Here is a 6650-nt window from a genome sequence, read left to right on the forward strand (position 1 = left end):
AAGAAAACTCACAGTATTTCAGATGTGAGTTGGTGGTATTCATTCTTGGCAGCACTGGAAATTTTGTTTTATCTTAAAATCTTTTAACTGTTTTGTTATTCTAAAAGGTAAAAGGAGTTGAAATAGGGGAGATTTTCTTTTCTTTTTTTTTTTTTTTTTGAGACGGAGTCTCGCTCTGTCGCCCAGGCTGGAGTGCAGTGGCGCGATCTTGGCTCACTGCAAGCTCCGCCTCCCGGGTTCACGCCATTCTTCTCCCTCAGGCTCCTGAGTAGCTGGGACTACAGGCGCCCACCACCATGCCCGGCTAATTTTTTTGTATTTTTAGTAAAGACAGGGTTTCACCGTGTTAGCCAGGTCTTGATCTCCTGACCTCATGATCCGCCTGCCTCAGCCTCCCAAAGTATTGGGATTACAGACATGAGTCACCACGCCGAAATAGGGGAGATTTTATTCGGTGTATCTAATTTTTTTTTTCACCATATGCAAATATAAAGCCCTGGCTTTCAAAAACGTACACAGTTGAGTAACATTTTGGGTGTAAAATTGTGAACTTATTAGGTCTGCTCATTGATTTCCGTTTGAGACGAGCATTTTCTTGGAGACTTACTTTCAAAGGAATAAAGAATGAGACATGAGAATGAAGAAAAGAGGCACTTGGTGGAAAAACAGATCCATCACAATCTCATGAATGACTGACTGTGGCTCTGAATTTGCAACCGTCTCAGAAATGGCCACAAATTTTGGTGTGTGGAAGATGTTAAAGTAAAGCAACCATCCCAATGAATCATGGGGGCCCCTGCATAGGACACAGGAATCAACGGGCATGTGCATTTACAAGGAGGCTGCTGCGGTGACTGTTTCCACCAAAGTCACTGAGAAGGCCGGATCCTACTTCTGTCTCAGGCCAGAGGCAGGTAGAGAAGGCTGGGCGTCCTCTGTGTAGGTAGGGAAGGGAAGGATAGCAGATTCTCACTGGGGGTATCCACCAGCAGCTTTTGCACTCTCACCATCAACTTCGCTCCCAACCACAGTGGAGGCTCACGTGGCATTCCTGGGTCACTGGATGCCAAGTTGCATAGGTAACAGTGCTAGCCAAGCAATTAAATGGCTTTTCTATGTTTACCCCCATTTCCTAGAGAGACAAATGAAAGCGCAGAGAGGTTAAAGAACTTGCCTAAATCCACCTGAAGCAACACATTGGCTGGGAATTTACTAAAACCCATCTATTTCAAATTCCAGTTCCATGGGTAATCATTCAACAGGGCTGTTGCTAAGGGGAGCAGGACATGTGTGCCTTAGAGTGTATAATCCCATGATTCAGGAATCAATAAAGCCCACACAATTTTTATCCTAACATATAGAGGCATATAGGGAAAATATTTCTAGTTTGTTTTGTGTGTGTGTGATACAAGGTCTCACTCTGTTGCCCAGGCTGGAGTGCAGGAGTGCAGTCACGGTTCACTGCAGCCTCAACCTCCTCAGGCTTAGATGGTCCTCCCACCTCAGCTCCATGAGTAGTTGGGGCTACAGGCGTGTGCCACCATGCCTGGCTAAATATATATATATTTTTTGTACTTTTTGTAGAGACAAGGTCTCATTATGTTGCCCAGACTAGTCTCGAACTCTTAGGCTCAAGTGATCCTCCTGCCTCAGCCTCCCAAAGTGCTGGGATTACAGAAGTGAGCCACTGTGCCCAGTTTCCAGTTTTCTTTAACTTTTTTCTTTTTTTCTTTTTTTTTTTTTTTTTTGGTGAGACAGAGTCTTACTCTTCACCCAGGCTGGAGTGCAGTGGCACGATCTCGGCTCACTGCAACCTTCGTCTCCTGGGTTCAAGCAATTCTCCTGCCTCAGCCTCCCGAGTAGCTGAGACTACTGGCGCCTGCCACCATGCCTGGCTTATTTTTGTTTTTTCAGTAGAGACGGGGTTTCGCTGAGTTGGTCAGGCTGGTCTCGAACTCCTGACCTCAGGTGATCTGCCTGACTTGGCTTCCCAAAGTGCTGGGATTACAGATGTGAGCCACTGTGCCCAGCTTCCAGTTTTCTTGAGGGGGAAAAGAAAAATACATGAAAATCTCTTAAACTATTTAAAAGAAAGATATTGGCCAAGTGCAGTAGTGCATGCCTGTAATCTCAGCACTTTGGGAGGCTGAGGTGGGCGAATCATGAGGTCAGGAGTTTGAGACAAGCCTGGCCAACATAGTGAAACCCTGTCTCTATTAAAAATACAAAAAATTAACTGGGAGTGGTGGCAAGCACCTGTAATCCCAGCGACACAGGAGGCTGAGGCAGGAGAATCACTTGAATGCAGGAGGTAGAGGTTGCAGTGAGCTGAGATCTCGAGACTGCACTCCAGCCCAGGCGACAGTGTGAGATTCTGTCTCAAAAAAATTTGAAAAAAGATATTTCACAAATTCAGAGTATTATTGTTATTTGATTACAATATTTTGTCACCTGCATTTCTAAGAAATATCATACTACTTAACCTCTAGGTACATAAAAGAAGCACAGAATATTGGCTCTGTTTAGAACAATTGAGGAATTAGGGCTGTATCTTCTTTTGGTGACAATTCATAAGGAACTCATCATATCTCTGCTATATCACCTGAAGATATATATTTTGAAACTAGCCATGGTAAAGTCCTTGATTAATAGCAATGCTATCTCTAATACAAATGGAAAAACAGATATAAATAATTTTGATAGTGTCATACCCCTTTCCTACCTTGTTTCTCATTCTATGAGAGCAATGCCATTTTTCCCTGAACAGTGGGCCTAAGAAAGAGTTTCATTTTTCTTTTACACTTCCCCAGAGGAGCAAATATCACAAGAAACAGAGTTACATAAACCAAAAGCAATTTTTATACCTAAACTATTCAGAAATGCTCAGACTGCAGAACCATTATTAGCATTCAATTGTACATTTTGTTCCTAACAAGCACTCCTCGGTCCTACAAAAGATAATAATTGTTGTTCTTCTTCACCTACTTTAAATTAATCTGTCCTTGGGGAGGTCACAGGACTGCCAGGTTAGCAGCTCTGGAATCTAGCTTCATAATTGTACTGAAGTATGGCCTTACAAGCTTCCCTTTAGCAGTCACTTTTTAAAACATAAAAATAAAAAATAAAAACCCTGATTCTCTTCAAATCCTGTTAGCAATTAGGCAGTGAGGCCAGGCATGGTGGCTCACGTCTGTAATCCCAGCACTTTGGGAGGTCGAGGTGGGCAGATTACCAGGTCAAGAGATCGAGACCATCCTGGCCAACATGGTGAAACTCTGTTTCTACTAAAAATACAAAAATTAGCCCAGCATGGTGGTGGGGTGCCTGTAGTCCCAGCTACACGGTAGGCTTAGGCAGGATAATTGCTTGAACCCAGGAGGCAGAGGTTGCAGTGAGTCGAGATCATGCCACTGCACTCCAGCCTGGTGACTGAGCGAGACTCCGTCTCACAAAAAAAAAAAAAAAAAAAAAAGAAAAAGAAAAAGAAATTGGGCACTAGACGTTGATTTCTGAATTACACGTGTAAGGAGACAGAGCCTTCTGTTCTTTGCTGGGGATTAACAGATATTCACAGAGCCTTATGATGTGCCATTATTCTGAGTATCTGGGACTACAGGCATGTGCCACCATGGCAGACTAATTTTTGTATTTTTAGTAGAGACGGGGGCTTCACCATGTTGGCCAGGGTTGTCTCAAACTCCTGACCTCAGGTGATCCACCCGCCTTGGCCTCCCAAAGTGCTGGGATTACAGGCATCAGCCACCGCACCCGGCCTGCTTACTATATTTTTTAATATTTACAACAGTCTACTGAAATGGATTATATCTCGCTCAATTAAGAGAGTAGAATTTGAAGTTCACCTGGTAACCAGTGGAGCCAGATTTCACAGTGATAGCTCAGTAGCTCAGAACACATCCTTTCGATGATTTCATGCAACTCTCAGGGGAGTGATCACTGTGTCCTCCCCTCTCTGCTAAAACCTTGCTCTGGTGGGAGCATGTGGATGGGTCTAGGCGGTCAAGCAGCTTTTGGGTCCAGGCAGTAAGAACTATATTTATGTATGGGTGCAGGGATCCACATATTCGATTAAGCTCTTCAAGCTTTGACCCAACAGGTCAAATCCAAGAAATTACAGAATAAAGTACTTCCCTCTGGGACCTTGTGCAAACTAAACCCTGCAAAAATATTCATGGTTACAACCAAAGCCTATTACAGAGTCCAGAAACAATTACAGGATGTGCTGAACAGAAAGAATAGCCATTCACTGAGTCAGGCTGTGCTCATAGCATAGAGACAAGAGCTGAGCGAAGCTGAGAGGAAGCAGAATTAGTCAAAATTCAGAACAGAGAGACCCAAGCTGGTTGGAGACAGCCGGCAGCTGCTGTGCTCAGTACCCAGGAAGCAGTCACTTTTTGAAGTGATAGCTTTAAATCCTGGCCTTATTCGACCTTATTTTAAATGCATTTCACCCTAGGAGGCTGAGAAGCTGCATGGATCCTTCCAAGGATCTGACCAGTATTTGGTGATTCTAGAGAAAGCTGTGAAGGGAAGTCTGACTGTTAGTTTAAACCTTTGTGTGGCCACAGTCAAGCACAGTGGTGAGATCAGAGGGGCTTGATAAATATTTGTTGAAGACAGGAAGGAAAGGAAGGAGAAAATGGGCCAGATTTAAACATCTGAAACATGTCTGGAATCCAGAATTATGTGTCAGGAAGAGACAGAAAAAGCCACAGCCGAGCGCCCAGCTGTGGAATGGAAGTTGTCAGAAAAGGGCTTCTGACTAGGGAACCATTCACCAGCAGCCTGGATTGACGGACTCTTCCATCGTGAAGAAAGGCTGAGATGCAAGATGAAAAATCCAGTTCTTGGAAGCACAGGAGGAACAAGGAATACATCCTGCCTCCGCGGAACTAGAGAAGTAATTAGAACCTTAATCACCCAGACATAGGAAGACGGAGAGACCGGCGTCCTGGGATGCAGAGGCATTGAGGTCAGCAGGATGAATAATCCAAAATTCTGACTAGGATGTTTCCCTAATTAGGGTCATTATTCATCATAAAATCGAGTGGCACCTGCAGGAGGGCTTCCATACTCTTCACAGAGAACGCCAAGGTCTGGCAGAACCAGAAACCCAACAGCGTATTGCACATCTTCCTAGTGGCTGGTTACCAGTTTATTAATCCTAACCCCTGGATAGCTGAGCAGATAGGGCAAGTTCTTTTTGGTCTGGTAAAAGACCTACCTCTCCCTTTCAGGTTTTTTGTTTTGTTTTGTTTTGTTTTTGAGACGGAGTTTCGCTCTTATTGCCCAGGCTGGAGTGCAATGGCACGATCTCAGCTCACCGCAACAACTGCCTCCCAGGTTCAAGCAATTCTCCTGCCTCAACCTTCCCAAGTGGCTGGGATTACAGGCATGTGCTACCACTCTCGGCTAATTTTGTATTTTTAGTAGAGATGGGGTTTCTCCATGTTGGTCAGGCTGGTCTCGAACTCCAGACCTCAGGTGATCCATCCACCTCGGTCTCCCAAAGTGCTGGGATTATAGGCGTGAGCCACTGCGCCTGGCCCCTTTCAGTTTTTTAAAGAGAGAAAGCAAAAAGCTCCTTAGGTGAGCCATCGCCTGGTGAAGTAAGATGGGGGATTAGTTGTTCTCTAAGCATAGTTCTTTAGGACAGTGTGACAGTGTGATGGACGGGAGCAGAATGCCCTTGAAGGGCGAGGCATGGTGTTTCACCTCAACTCCCAATCAACTCAGTCCCTGGCACACACTCCCGCTCCCACAGTGGGCTTATTTGTCCCTTCCTCGTTTCTTCTGCATTTCCCATCTCAGCATATTTAGTACATTATTTTTATAATCACCTGATTATTTTATCTTTATGTCTGATTAGTTTCTTTTATTTTTCTTTTTTTTTTTTGAGATGGAGTCTCACTCTATTGCCCAGGCAGGAGCGCAGTGGCACGATCTCAGCTCACGGCAACCTCCGCCTCCCAGGTTCAAGCCATTCTCCTGCCTCAGCCTCCCCAGTAGCTGGGATTACAGGCGCCCGCCACCACACCCGGCTAATTTTTGTATTTTTGGTAGAGACAGGGTTTTACCATGTTGGCCAGGCTGGTCTCGAACTCCCGACCTCTGGTGATCCGCCTGACTTAGCCTCCCAAAGTGCCAGGATTACAGGCAAGAGCCACCGTGCCCAACCCTGATTAGACTATTAACTCCAAGAGAATAGGTACCACGTCTACTTTGCTTTTTCATCTTTGTGTCACCAGAACCCAGGCCTGTGCCTGGCATGCTCAGTAAATAACAGTTGGATGAATGAATATCAGGAATTCACAGCCTGGGCAACACGGCAAAACCCCTACCTCTACAAAAAAATTTAAAAATAAAAAAAAATTAGCTGGGCGTGTTAGTGTGCGCCTGAGCGCCCAGCCACTTGGAAGGCTGAGGCGGGAGGATTGCTTGAGCTCAGGAGTTCGAGGCTGCAGTGAGCTATGATTGAGCCATTGCACTCCAGCCTGGGCAACAGAAGCAAGACCCTGTGTCAAAAATAAATAAATAAAAGAATTATCTCCAATCTCAACTATAGGGAAGAAAAGGAAAATTTGAGAGGCAAGAGTCACAGGGTAGTGTTGCTTTCCCATTTCTCTTGAGAA

This window comes from Macaca thibetana, chromosome 8, assembly GCF_024542745.1.
Source record: "Macaca thibetana thibetana isolate TM-01 chromosome 8, ASM2454274v1, whole genome shotgun sequence".
Taxonomy (NCBI): domain Eukaryota; kingdom Metazoa; phylum Chordata; class Mammalia; order Primates; family Cercopithecidae; genus Macaca; species Macaca thibetana.